Source organism: Macaca mulatta, chromosome 10 (genome assembly GCF_049350105.2).
Source record: "Macaca mulatta isolate MMU2019108-1 chromosome 10, T2T-MMU8v2.0, whole genome shotgun sequence".
NCBI classification, from domain to species: Eukaryota; Metazoa; Chordata; class Mammalia; order Primates; family Cercopithecidae; genus Macaca; species Macaca mulatta.
In genome coordinates this window covers 29,188,116-29,201,642 of record NC_133415.1, presented here as the reverse complement: position 1 = coordinate 29,201,642, position 13,527 = coordinate 29,188,116, and the positions used below count along the sequence as shown (strand labels likewise).

The following is a 13,527-nucleotide window of genomic DNA, read 5'->3' as shown; positions in this document are numbered from 1 at the left end:
CCTGGGAGGCAGAGGAGGAGGGCTGGGAGGTCCTGAGGCAAGCCGTCCCTTGGGCCACACCTCAGCACCTGGCTTCCCCCCTCAGTTGCCAAGAAAATGCCACCTCTCCTGGTAGAAGGCAGCACGTGGGGCTCCCAGTTAGGCGTAGGGTTTGCAGACCTCTGGGTCCTCAAGTCCCAAGTCCTGGTGTGGCGAATGCGCCCCAGAGCTCGGCTGCCGGTGAAAAACCTGTCTTCCCAGTTACCTGCAGCCAGCCTGCCTCAGGGATAATTGGCTCCCTGCAGCTCCTGCCAGGCCCCTGCCTCCAGAGCAAGCTGTTGGGGAACAGGCTGGGCAGCACAGGCCCCAGAACAATCTCGCTTATGTCAGAGCCCCAGATATACCCAGTGGCCCCTGCAGTCCCAGCGACAGCCACCAGGGAGGCCCATCCTGAAAGGCAGATGGTGGGAGGAGGCGGTGCTTCCTGGAGGCCATCGTGCCCCGGGAGAATGGTTTATTCTCAACCTTGATGTTTAGGTCTATACACTGGGAAGATAGGAGCTGCAGACCCCACTGAGGCCCAGCCCCGATGTCCCCCACCCCAGCAGCTCCTCCAGCCTCACACACAAGAGCTCCAGCAGGTCCCAGCCTGGTCATGGCCCCACCACACCCGGCTAATGTTTGTATGTTTAGTAGAGACAGGGTTTCACCATGTTGGTTAGGCTGGTCTCGAACTCCTGAACCTCAGGTGGTCCACCCACCTTGGCCTCCCAAAGTGCTGGGATTACAGGCGTGAGCCACCATGCCCAGTCGATGTTTATGACTGTGAGTGGGGACAGATTTCTTAAACAGATCACAAAGAGCCCTAGTTTTAAGGGAAGAAATTGATAAATTAGACTGTATTCGAATTAAGAATTTCTGTTATTAAGAGACACCACTAAGAAAGTGACAAGGCAAGTTGCAGAGTGGGAACAGATCTATGAACACATAGAACTGACAGAGGGCTCACATTCAGAATATGTAAAGAAGTCTTAAAAAGTACTCAGAGAGGTCTGGGCGTGGTGGCTCACACCTGTAATCCCAGCACTTTGGAAGGCCAAGGCGGGCGGATCATGAGGTCAGGAGATCGAGACCATCCTGGCTACCACGGTGAAACCCTGTCTCTACTAAAAATAGAATAAATTAGCTGGGCGTGGTGGAAGGTGCCTGTAGTCCCAACTACGCAGGAGGCTGAGACAGGAGAATGATGTGAACCCGGGAGGCAGAGCTTGCAGTGAGCCGAGATCGCGCCACTGCACTCTAGCCTGGGGACAGAGCGAGACTCTGTCTCAAAAAAAAATCACTAAGAGAAAGAAAAACGGGTGAGTAAAAGACATAAACATGTATTTTATAGAAGCAAATATTTGAATGTGTTCAACTTTCTTAATATTCATGTAAATGCAAATTAACATCACAGCAAGATAACACATCCTCCAAAATGGCTAAAATTTAAAAGACTGAGAACACCAAGTGTTGGAGAGAATCTGGAGCAACAATAACTCTCATCTCCTGCTGGAGGGGATACTGTGTTTGGCATTGAATACTTACGTTCTAAACAGTAGCACATTTAGGACTCAGGTATTTCGCTCTTTGGGCAACAGAAACACATGCACAGCTGCATCAAAAGACATGTATAGAAGTGTGTGAGGCATCATTCTTTCTAATTGGAAAAATATTTTGAAACAAAACCCAAATATGACTTCTCTTTTCCAGCTTGGAAGCTGTCACAACAAAAAACATCTTGAACAAACTGAAAATGAACTTTTCTTAGATCCATCAGAGACTTGAGGTTAACAGGGCAAACCATTGTTCCCCAAATTGGACAGGCAGTGAGTCCCAGCCTAACAGGATCGGAGGCTGGCCACTGGAGCCAGAACCACAGTGGGAAGACTGAAATGTAAATGACAAACTGCTGGAGGCTCCGTGTACATAAACTTGAGAATTAAGAATTAAGGGAGCCCAGTCTTAGGGGGCCCTACACTTTCATAAACCTCCAAGAGCTCTGCCAGAGGCTCTTGTGAACAGAGAAAAATTCCCTCCCGCTTCCCACAGGGAAGGGGAAAAGTAACTACTTTGAAATAGACCCAGGGCGTTCCGTTCTCCTTAGCAGAAGCCTGCCCCAGGGAGACCATTTCACCAGAGTCTAACCACCTTGGGCTTTACCAGGCCTAACACGTTAGAATAAGAATAAAAATTACATCAAACTTTTCTTCAGAACCCATGCAAGCAAGCAAGAAAAACACCACCAACCTAAAATTCTGTATCCAGCAAAATTATCCTTCCAAAGTGAAGAGAAATAAAAACTGTCTCATACAAACACAAATTTATGGTTAGTAGATCTGTCAAAATGTTAAAAGAAGTTATCCAGAGAGAAGAAAATGATACAGGCTAGAAACTTGGATCTACATAAAGAAAAAAAAGGTTTTAGAGAAGGAAGAAAGGAGCTTCCTGGCTCCCTCCTCCATGGGGCACTGGTGCCATGCCCAGCACCCAGATGCTCCTACCCAATGCCGAATAAAAACACAGAGCACCGTGAATTGCTGGTTCTAAAAGGAAGAGTGGAAGACTTTTGTGTTCTCAACCCACAGCTGCTACTGCCACTTAAAGACACTGCAGTGAACATTGGAAGTTCTCTGGCTCATGGAGGAATGTATTCCAAACACTCTGGGGAAAACTAAATTAAATAAAAATATGATGAAAGCTCACGTCCCTGAGGTTTTTAGATGTTAATAATGCACCTTATTGGGTGGGCATGATGGCTCACACCTGTAATCTCAGCACTTTGGGAGGCCAAGGTTGACGGATCACGAGGTCAGGAGATGGAGACCTGCCTGGCCAACATGGTGAAACTCCATCTCTACTAAAAATACAGAAATTAGCTGAGTGTGGTGGCATGTGCCTGTAATCCCAGCTACTCGGGAAGCTGAGGCAGGAGAATCACTTGAACCCAGGAGGCAGAGGGTTACCATGAACGGAGATGGTGCCACCGCACTCCAGCCTGGCAACAGGGCAAGACTCCTCTCAAAACAACAACAACAAAAAAACCCCCCAAAAATGGACACCTATTTTTCACCATATACAAAAATTAACCCAGGTTGGATTAAAGATTTAAATTTAAGACCTCAAACTGCAATAATCCTATAAGAAAAACTTCAAAAGTACCATTCTGGATATGGGCTATGGGAAATAATTCATGACTAAGTCTTCAAAAGAAATTGCAACAAAAACAAAAGTTGACAAGTGGGACCTAATTAAACTAAAGAGCCACCACACAGCAAAATAAACCATCAACAGAGTAAACAGACAACCTACAGAATGGGGGGAATTATTCACAAACCATCATACAACAAAGGGCTAATATCCAGAATTTATATGGAACTTAATTCCACAAGCAAAAAACAGCCCCATTTAAAAATGGACAAAAGATACAGACACTTCTCAAAAGAAGACATACATGCAGCCAACAAACATATGAAAAAATGCTCATCGTCACTAATCATGAGAGAGATGCTAATCAAAACTACAATGAGATATTATCTCACACCATTCAGAATGGCGATTTTTAAAAAGTCAGACGAGGTGCAGTGGCTCACACCTGTAATCCCAGCACTTTGGGAGACCGAGGCAGGTGGATCACGAGGCCAGGAGATCAAGACCATCCTGGCTAACACGGTGAAACCCCATCTGTACTAAAAATACAAAAAGTTAGCCGGGTGCAGTGGCAGGCACCTGTAGTCCCAGCTACTCGAGAGGCTGAGGCAGGAGAACCCCGGAGGTGGAGCTTGCAGTGAGCCGAGATTGCCCCACTGCTCTCCAGCCTGGGCGACAGAGCAAAACTCCGTCTCAGAGAAAAAAAAAGTCAAAAAATAGCAGATATTGGCAAGTTTAAGGAAAAAAAGGGAATGCTTATATACTGTTGGTGGGAATGTAAGTTAGTTCAGTCACTGTGGAAAGCAGTTTGGAGATTTTTCAAAGGACATAGAACTAACATTCAGCTCAGCAATCCCATTACTGACTATGTATCCAAAAGAAAACAAATTATTCTACCAAAAAGACATGTGCACTCCTATGTTTATTGCAACTCTGTTTACAATAGCAAAGACATGGTATCAACCTAGGTGCCCATCAACAGTGGACTGGATTAAAATGTGGTACATATAGACCATGGAATACTATTCAGCTACAAAAGAATGAAATTATGTTCTTTGAGGGAAAATGGCTAGAGCTGGAAGCCACTAAGTGAACTAATGTAGTAACAGAAAACAAACACCTCATGTTATTTTTATTTATTTATTTTTTTTTTTTGAGAGGGAGTCTCGCTCTGTCGCCCAGGCTGCAGTGCAGTGACCGGATCGCAGCTCACTGCAAGCTCCGCCTCCCGGGTTCACGCCATTCTCCTGCCTCAGCCTCCCGAGTAGCTGGGACTACAGGCGCCTGCCACCTCGCCCGGCTAGTTTTTCGTGTTTTTAGTAGAGACGGGGTTTCACCGTGTTAGCCAGGATGGTCTCGATCTCCTGACCTCGTGATCCGCCTGTCTCGGCCTCCCAAAGTGCTGGGATTACAGGCTTGAGCCACCGCGCCCAGCCTCATGTTCTTATAAGTAGGAGCTAAACTCTGAGTACCCATGGACATGAAGATAGTAACGATAGACACTAGGACTGCTGGGAGTGGGAGGGAGGAAGGAAAAGGTTGAAAAAGTGCTGAGTACTGTGTTCAGTACCTGGGTGTTGAGATCTTTCATACCCCAAACCTCAGCAGCACACAATATAGCCAGGTAACTAACCTGCACATGTACACCCTGAATCTAACATAAAAGTTGAAAAACAGAGTGGAATCTCTGTTTGTTCTCAACATATCAGTTGTGCCCCTCTTCAATTTGAAATTCTCACTATTGACTATATTTGGGGATATCCTATTTCCCATCTGATAACTTATTTTAAGAAGCACAGAATAATAATGTGTGGACTTGGGATTCAGTTTTTGAAATAAAACACTGAGCCACCAATGACCTTCCTGTACATGTAAAAGCACAGGTGTCTTCATGGCAGCAGTTGGACCTCACAAGGTGGATTGTGCCTTCACCCTGGAAGGTTTATGATGCCCTATCAGCATGGTGATGGGATTATGGATCTCTTGCCCTTGGTCTTAAGTGCCACTGTCTGTGCTGAGTTTTTCGAAGGTCAGAGCAGATTGAACCTTTTTGCTTTGATTTTTCCTGATTTTGATTTTTCCTATGGGGAACCTGTGTTCCTGCATTCAAGGTATATTCGTACTGGCCCGTCAAATGCTGTCTTTTCAAATTACTAAATATTTTCAAAATATGTTACTTTAAAAATCCTTTGTATTTGTCATATGCAGTTGTAAGTATGTTTTGTGGTTATGTTTTATTCCTCACTTTATATATTTGATTCTTGTATCAAGCAGGGTACCTTTGAACTTTTTCTTCATTTAAAAAAATGTGTCATTTCCTTTTACATCCTGCACCCTTCAATGCTCCCCATCCCAAATTAAGTTATTCCTGTGGGGAGAATATAAAATAAAAACCTATTTTAATGTAGTTTTTAACTTAATTAAGAACCTATGAAATCATCCCTTTCAAAAAGTTTGGAACAAAGTCACAGTCGTATGAATGGGTTTGAGGCTTTTCACACAATAAAATGTACCTATTTTTCTTTTTAACATGTTTTTCCTTCTTTTTTTATGAAATGTGTATTTAATAAATTTGTAGTAAGTCATTTCCATTCACATATTAATTTTAAAAAGTAGTAGGAATGTGTATTGTCTATATGTGAAATAAAACACACATTTATTTTGTCCTTTGGGAGTTATCCAAAATCACAGAACTGTGAATTGCAGTCAATCACCCAACCTACTCACCTTTCCAGAGTAATCTTAGTCAAATATTTTTTTCTGTGTCCCAATGAAATGCAGTATTTCAACTCAGAAAGATAAATAGAATGAATTGGTAGAGACTGTTAACTAAGAACATACAGTTTTATTTATACTGAGAAACAAGTAGATCATGTATGTATATATGAAGATAAAAATTAAAGGGATAATTGTATAAGTTTGCATGTAGAGAGCTTTGAAAACCTGTTTACTTGTTAATGCTGTTTGGATGGATTTTATGACTTAGTTCTACCAATCCGTCATCCAGAGCTCTCTCAAGGAGCTCAGTGCTCATCAGTACCATGACTTGGAAGCTGTCTAAGTTTAGAGGTGCTTGTATGTGTTAGTAAATAAGGCAAGGTGATACTGTTTAGTGCAGAAGACTGAATAGATAAGCTGCTCCACCCATACACTGGTGTTCATTTCATGGTCATCTCATCTGTTGACCATGGATGTAAAACACTTATCTTCAGTGACCTTCCTGTGCATGTAAAAGCACAAGTGTCTGCATGGCAGCAGCTGGACCTCACAAGGTGGATTGTGCCTTCAGAAAGTTTATGATGCCCTATCGCCATGGTGATGGGATTAGGGATCTCTTGCCCTTGGTCGTAAGTGCCACTGTCTGTGCTGAGTTTTTCGAAGGTCAGAGCAGATTGAACCTTTTTGCTTTAATTTTCCCTGATTTTGATTTTTCTTATGGGGAACCTGTGTTCCTGCATTCGAGGTATGTTCATATTGGCCTGTCAAATGCTGTCTTTTCAAATTACTAGTTAATATTTTCAAACTATGTTATTTAAAAAATTAACCTCTGTATTTTCCATATGCAGTTATAAATATGTTTCATGGTTATGTTTTATTCCTCAATTTGTAAATTTGATTCTTGTATCAAGCAGGGTACCTTTGAAATTTTTCTACATTTAAAACATATATATATATATATATATATATATATATATATATATATATATAATCTTTTTTTTTTTTTGAGACAGAGCCTCCCTCTGTCGCCCAGGCTGGAGCACAGTGGCATGATCTCGGCTCACTGCAAGCTCCACCTCCCGGGTTCCCGCCATTCTCCTGCTTCAGCCTCCCGAGTAGCTGGGACTACAGGCGCCCGCCACCATGCCTGGCTAAGTTTTTGTATTTTTTTTAGTAGAGACAGGGTTTCACCACGTTAGCCAGGTTGGTCTCGATTTCCTGACCTGGTGATCCGCCCGCCTCGACCTCCCAAAGTGCTGGGATTATAGGCTTAAGCCACCGCACCTGGCCTAAAATATATATATAATTTCCTTTTACATCCTGCACCCTTCAACGTTCCCCCGCGTCCAAATTAAGTTATTCCCTTGGAGAGAATATGGCAAAGTCTATTTTAATGTAGTTTTTAACCTAATTAAGAACCTACGAAATCATTACTTTCAAAAAGTTTGGAGCAAAGCCACAGTAGTACAGATGGGTTTGAAGCTTTTCACACAATAAAATGTACCTATCTTTGTTTTTAATGTGTTTTTTCTTTTTTTGTGAAATGTGTATTTAGTTTAATAAATTTGTAGTATGTCATTTCCATTCACATATTACTTTTTTAAAAAGAAATAAGAATGTGTATTATCTATGTGTTAAATAAAACATTTATTTTTTATGCTTTGGGAGTTATCCAAAATCATAGAATTGTCAGTTACAGTCAGGAGCTCAGTGGTCATCAGTTCCGTGACTTGGAAACTGTCTAAGTTTAGAGGCACTTGTATGTGTTAGTAAATAAGGCAAGATGATATCGTTTCACAGGTTTTAGTGCAGAAGACTGAATAAATAAGCTGCTCCACCCATACACTGGTGTTCATTTCATGGTCATCTCATCTGTTGACCATGGATGTAAAACACTTATCTTCAGTGACCTTCCTGTGCATGTAAAAGCACGAGTGTCTGCATGGCAGCAGCTGGACCTCACAAGGTGGATTGTGCCTTCACCCTGGAAAGTTTATGATGCCCTATCACCATGGTGATGGGATTAGTGATCTCTTGCCCTTTGCCACAGTCTGTGCCAGCCAGGCCACTGGGCCATTGTGACAGACAGTGGTGCCATTTGTGTGGAGGGCACTGAGTGTGCGCTCAGGCAGACACAGCACTTTTGACTTCATCTGCTTCTTTCAAAACTGGGTCTGAATTATGATAAAGTGGTTGGTTTTAGGCCAAGCAGGTGTATTTCATAGAACCAATGACTTGGGAGTTCAGAATCCTGGGCTTGAATAAGCCTCTGATTAAGCTTATTAAGCTTATCAGCTGTGAAATTTAAAACAAGACATTTCACTGATAATTAAGCCTCATGAGCACTTATACTGTACACTTTACCTACGTCGAATCATCACCACAGACATATGGCAGCCTGGGCGACAGAGCGAGACTCTGTTAAAAAAAAAAAAAAAAAAATTCACACATAAACAAGAGCAGAACCCTATACCCTCCATGATAGAAGCAGCAGCACTGTACGTGGGTCTGTGGAGGTTGAAAGGGACTTGGTAGATGTCAAGAAGGTAGTGGCCATCCTGCTGGGTTTTTAAAGGGTCTGAAGAAGTGACAGGACACTATGGTTGAATCCTAGCATGTATTTTAGTATTTGTTCATTTGGAGTTTGATTATTTCACGTTGCTTTCATTTGCCATTACCTGGAAAGCCAGGGGCTCCATTCTCATTTCCTTCCTGCTCTTTCTTTGCCTTCCTTGGTCCATGAAGAGGATGGTCCAGGAGAAGCTCAATCCATGCTTGTTAACCAGGCACACCCCTAAGTTCTAGTCCCTTAGTCATTCATGAATAGCACCACCAATGAACTGACAGCCATGCTGTGTCCTTCCACATCCCCTAGGTGACTCGAAGAAGCCTTCCAAAAAGCATGTGAAAAGGGAGCTCTACTCTACTTCGACGGTAGCCTGTCTTTGCCTAAGATGTAAATGTTGTTTTCTTGGTTCCTTTATTTTTCAGTTGATATCAGCTATGGGAAAATTAACCGGTACATTATAGATGTTAGATAATATTTCCTTGGGAATGGAGGAGGTGTATCTTACCAACTGACGCCTGATTCCAGAGGACGACCACAGTTGGCAGTGTCAGACAGTACAGGGTGTGTTAAGGGATATTTTCTTCAGGAACAAGTTTTCCACTTTAGATAAGAATTCTGTCATTGCCACCCAAAAATTACCTAGACAGAAGCATTCTTCAGGAAAAGCCCCTGTGCTTTCTTAAGGGAACTCTACTCTAGAGTTGAGGCTTTTGACTTGGACATTCTTTCCCACCTTCATTACTCAGTTTCCAAGTGAACAGAAGACCTGTGCGAACCATCCATAGCATGGCCTCATTCTCAGAGTGTTTCCTTCTCTAATTACAGGTGTCTTCATTGAGCACCCTTGATGGTACGTATTCTGGAATCACTCACTGGCTGTTAGTAAAAAACTCTCTAGGAAATGTGGAGCCTAACTGCTGGCTTTTGCCTGGAGAGCCTCCATGATCCAAGACACCTGGTGGGAATGAGGATGTGGGGTATAGTAAGAGAAACTGGTTTTCCAGGTGACAAACTCCTTTTATCTATGTATAGTTCCTGGGAACGTGTTCAGATTAGGTTGTGTGGGAGTGTGTATTAGTGCGGGGTGGGGGTGGTCTATGTGCAAGTCTGCATGATTCGCTTGTGAACGTGTGTCTGTGTGTGTTTCCCCCAGGAAAAAAATGTGTTTGCCCAGCACAACTCTCAGTGCCATTTTTCTTAATTTAACAAATCAGATCACATACTTTACTTACATTAGTTCAAACCTCCTCATGGACATATGTTGTTAGCTTGTTTATTGAACCCCCATGCCAGATGGAGAAACTAAGCCACAGAAATAAATGTGCCCCGGCTCACTTGCTACGCAGTGAGGAGCCAAGATGTTTACTCATATGGTCCCAGTGTTGAAGGCCTGAACTACAGCCTCTACTTACCAGCCAGTGAAGGGATCACTATTCACCATGCAAGGGAGCTCCAGCACCCTCTATGCCTGGAATTACCCAAGCCTGCAGAGATCCCAAACACCATCCCTCACATAAGAGAGCCTCAGTGATCTCAGAATCCAGGTAGCTATGTAGGCATCTCCCTGCAGGTTTCACGTAGTCCTTAGTGTGAAACCGACATAGAAAGCCCGTGTTTCTGATCAAATCACAGGTTCTGAAACACTAAGGGAGGCATTAATTAGGACAGTGTGGTGCCTGCATGTCATGGCTGGGTCTCCTCAAGACAAGGCTCAAGTCCAGTAAGAATTGGGGAGATGCTTTAGAGTCTTGGCCACAGTTCCCCACAAGCCCTCTGAGCTACACACTTTAGGGATCATGACCATTAAGTACTCAAATTATCACTTGGTTGTTATCCGGGTATCTGTCGTCCTTATGGTAACTCTCTTGTGAAGCTGGTGGGAGAGTGTCAGTGCTGGAGCTGTGCCTCCCTTCTGAATGGACCCTCCCTGTGTTAGCAGGTAGGTGCAGGCATGGGGGTCAGCACGCTCAGTGGATTCACACACACAGCATTGAGCAGTAAGGCTGGGCTTCATTATTTACACATTTTCAATAACTGATAATCTTCATAACATAAAATAAACGATGTACTGCATTAGAATACTGTCCCTTGTATTGAATCTTGTGTCTCAAAAAAGGCTTGGTTAAAGTCACATGTGAGGTTCCATTCAACTGATGATACATGCCGTAGCAGCAGTTAAAGCAGTCATTTGAAAAGGCTTTTACTATAAACTTATACGTGAACCTGAAGTGGGGGATAAAAGAGGTGATTAGCTCCCCTGTGCAATGTTTCTATTACATGAGTGGTGGAGGACAATTAGGAAGGTGTTGGAGGGAACAGAGCAAAGGATTGGACAGGTCTATTGAACCCATAAGACTATGGTGAGGTTAGTGAATGAGACTGGTCATTTTAGGTCAAATTTTACCTCGTGTGTTCTTTCCATGCTTTCTTCCAGTAGTTCCTTCTTTTTTTAAATTTTTTTCGAGACTGAGTCTCGCTCTGTCACCCAGGCTGGAGTGCAGTGGTGTGCTCTCAGCTCACTGCAAGCTCTCCCTCCCAGGTTCATGCCATTCTCCTGCCTCAGCCTCCCCAGTAGCTGGGACTACAGGCACCCACCACAACGCCTGGCTAATTTTTTGTATTTTTAGCAGAGACAGGGTTTCAACATGTTAGCCAGGATGGTCTTGATCTCCTGACCTTGTGATCTGCCCGCCTTGGCCTCCCAAAGTGCTGGGATTACAGGCGTGAGCCACTGTGCCCAGCCCCTTCTATTTTTTGTTAACTAGGTCACTGTTGCTAAAATCCTCACTAGAAGAGGACAAAGCTTTGTAATAACATAAAAGCTTGTAAAGTTGTGATAGCTCAAATTTTACAAAATACTGGGGGCTTTTGCCTGAGACCTGGATGACCTCGTTGTATAAGAATGGGGGGGGGTCCACTGAAGACTACTGGACTTCTGGGAAGAAAGATCTAAGTTGTCTTTCTGTGATATGGAGTTAATCTTAAAGCCAGGGACATGGTAGTCTCTAAGTCACATAGAAGGCTCTGAGAAAGGAAAATGAGGTCTCCATTTTCTGGATTTAGGATGTCTCTGAGCAAGCCAGGGGGTCACAGAAGAATGCAGAGAAATAAATAGTGTGGGTAATACATATGTTTATAGAATCTAGAAGAAAACATCAAGATGTACATTTTAAAAATCTAGAGTTTTGACAAAGACAACTAAAATATAAGAATCTTTAAAACTCACAATGCAATATCAGGACCATGTGGCTTCCTTTTATTTCTACCAAATAGTAGAATAAACATAGCACCAATCTTGTGAACACATTTCCAGAGAATACACAGAGTAAACACAGCCTTACTGCTTGATTATTTCCAGGGAATCGTGATTGCACTCCTGCAATAACAGACATTACAGAAAAGGGGAAGGACAGAAACACTTTTCTGAAGGTAGAAGTCAAACCCTGAAAACAAACATTAGCAATCTAGCATCAGACTTTTTCTCAGAAAGGAAGAAAAACGAGATTTTATGGGGGTTTTCGCTGGGGTTCATGGGGAGAGAATCAGTAGCTTTCTGAGATCACTTTTAAAGGATTGGGAGAAGAGACAGGGCCTTTGGGTTAATGGAAGGGACATTTGGCGACAGAGGAAAACAGAGCTTGAGGCGAACATCAGAGAGGGTCCTGTGGTTATGGAGAGGTCTCCCTAAGAAGAGACAGGACTCTGTCCCCTGTCACAGCAAGGTCTAGGGATGGATGTGGAGTGTGTAAATTAGAAACTGAATTTGGCTGTGGAAAGAATGAGCAGAGAAGACGCACCCAGAGCTGGCGCAGCCACTGCCCATTCTCAGCCAGACCTTATTGCAGGCGGCTCTGATCAATAGTCAAGGAGGCAGTGGAGGTGGCAGACTTAATTCATTAAACCACCAAAGCATCAGCCCACATGGCCACTTTTCCAGTTAATTCAAAGTAGCTTGCATATTCAGGTTTGATCAGTGAAAGGGAAGTTACTCTTTGCAGACCCATCTTTTGACAAGCATTTTGCAGTGTCAGAAGGTCTGAGCAGCCTTGGGAGGCAAGGAGACCCTGGTCCCTCAGTGTAGTCACTGGAGGAGACAGTCACTGACAGGCAGCTGGCAGGGTGAAGGGAGGAAGGCCACAGAGATAACAGCCTTTAAAATAAACTGTCATATTGAGTGGGGGGGGTCAAGGATCTGAAAGATAGAGGAAGGAGAATTCTTTATCATTAAGGACCTGTCTTTGTCTCAGGCATCTCCTCCAGAGCATCACCTTTGTCCACCCACACACCTCGGGCTAGGAGGACTGGAGAAAGACAGTGAGGGGGTCTCTTGGGTCTCTGGCACAGGGCGTGATGTAGAGGTGTCAGTTGTTCAGGAATCTCTGTCTCTAGGGAACCAAATACATTTCCCATCTCAGATCCTTCCTCACTGGGGTTGGGGTTCTGCTCATCACCATCGCTGAATGCCAACACTCTCAAGTGTAAAATCTCAGCCACAGCCCCTCCTCTGCTGTCCCGGCAGGGCCGACGTTCTCCATAAGCCATAAGGCATCAGGCCCACAGAAAAGCCAAACAGGAAACCATGCGCCACTGCCCCGGAGCCATCCAAGCACCCTCTCCATATTCAGCCACTACTAAGTGTCCAGCTTATTCCTCCTGGCATGTAGTAAACACTTAGAGAACACTACTGAAGTACCAGTCTTCTCTTAAGATTTTCCTGTATTTAGTGATTTTTTAGCCCTATACTGTGATATTAAGAAGTAGGGCCTGAAAAGTATTGCTAAAATTTCATTATGACAGTGCAGAGGACTGAGGGCAGAGGGACGACATGAGCTTGCCAGGTCCACATCACTTAGTGGAATTTGAATCCGGGGCCGCACTCCGCACCAGCCCTGCACTCGCAGTCGTCCTGCTGTATTCTCTCCGTGAAGGCACTGCCCACAGTCTGTCTGATAGAGGTGTTGGGTGCTCACTGAACTCTGTGATCTTCCTGAAATCCAACTTTGATTCAGCAGGCTCTGCTTGGAAGCCTGTAAAGGACAGGATCATAAGTTTAAACTTAGATTATCACTATT

General features: G+C 43.7%; 2 protein-coding genes across 4 annotated transcripts in view; one reads left to right on the top strand and one right to left on the bottom strand.

The window, feature by feature from the left end:
- The window catches only part of LOC720037 (uncharacterized), a 49,423-nt gene that overhangs the window by 22,006 nt on the left and 13,890 nt on the right, over positions 1–13,527 (top strand). For both annotated transcript variants that reach the window (XR_013399482.1, XR_013399481.1), the window contains exon 2: positions 9,281–9,305. The gene's annotated coding sequence lies outside the window, so the exon portion shown is untranslated. The remainder of the gene's footprint in view (positions 1–9,280; positions 9,306–13,527) is intronic.
- Positions 11,697–13,527, bottom strand: part of LOC114670304 (uncharacterized) — a 34,533-nt gene continuing 32,702 nt past the window's right edge. For both annotated transcript variants that reach the window (XR_013399480.1, XM_077950561.1), the window contains one exon: positions 11,697–13,482. The gene's annotated coding sequence lies outside the window, so the exon portion shown is untranslated. The remainder of the gene's footprint in view (positions 13,483–13,527) is intronic.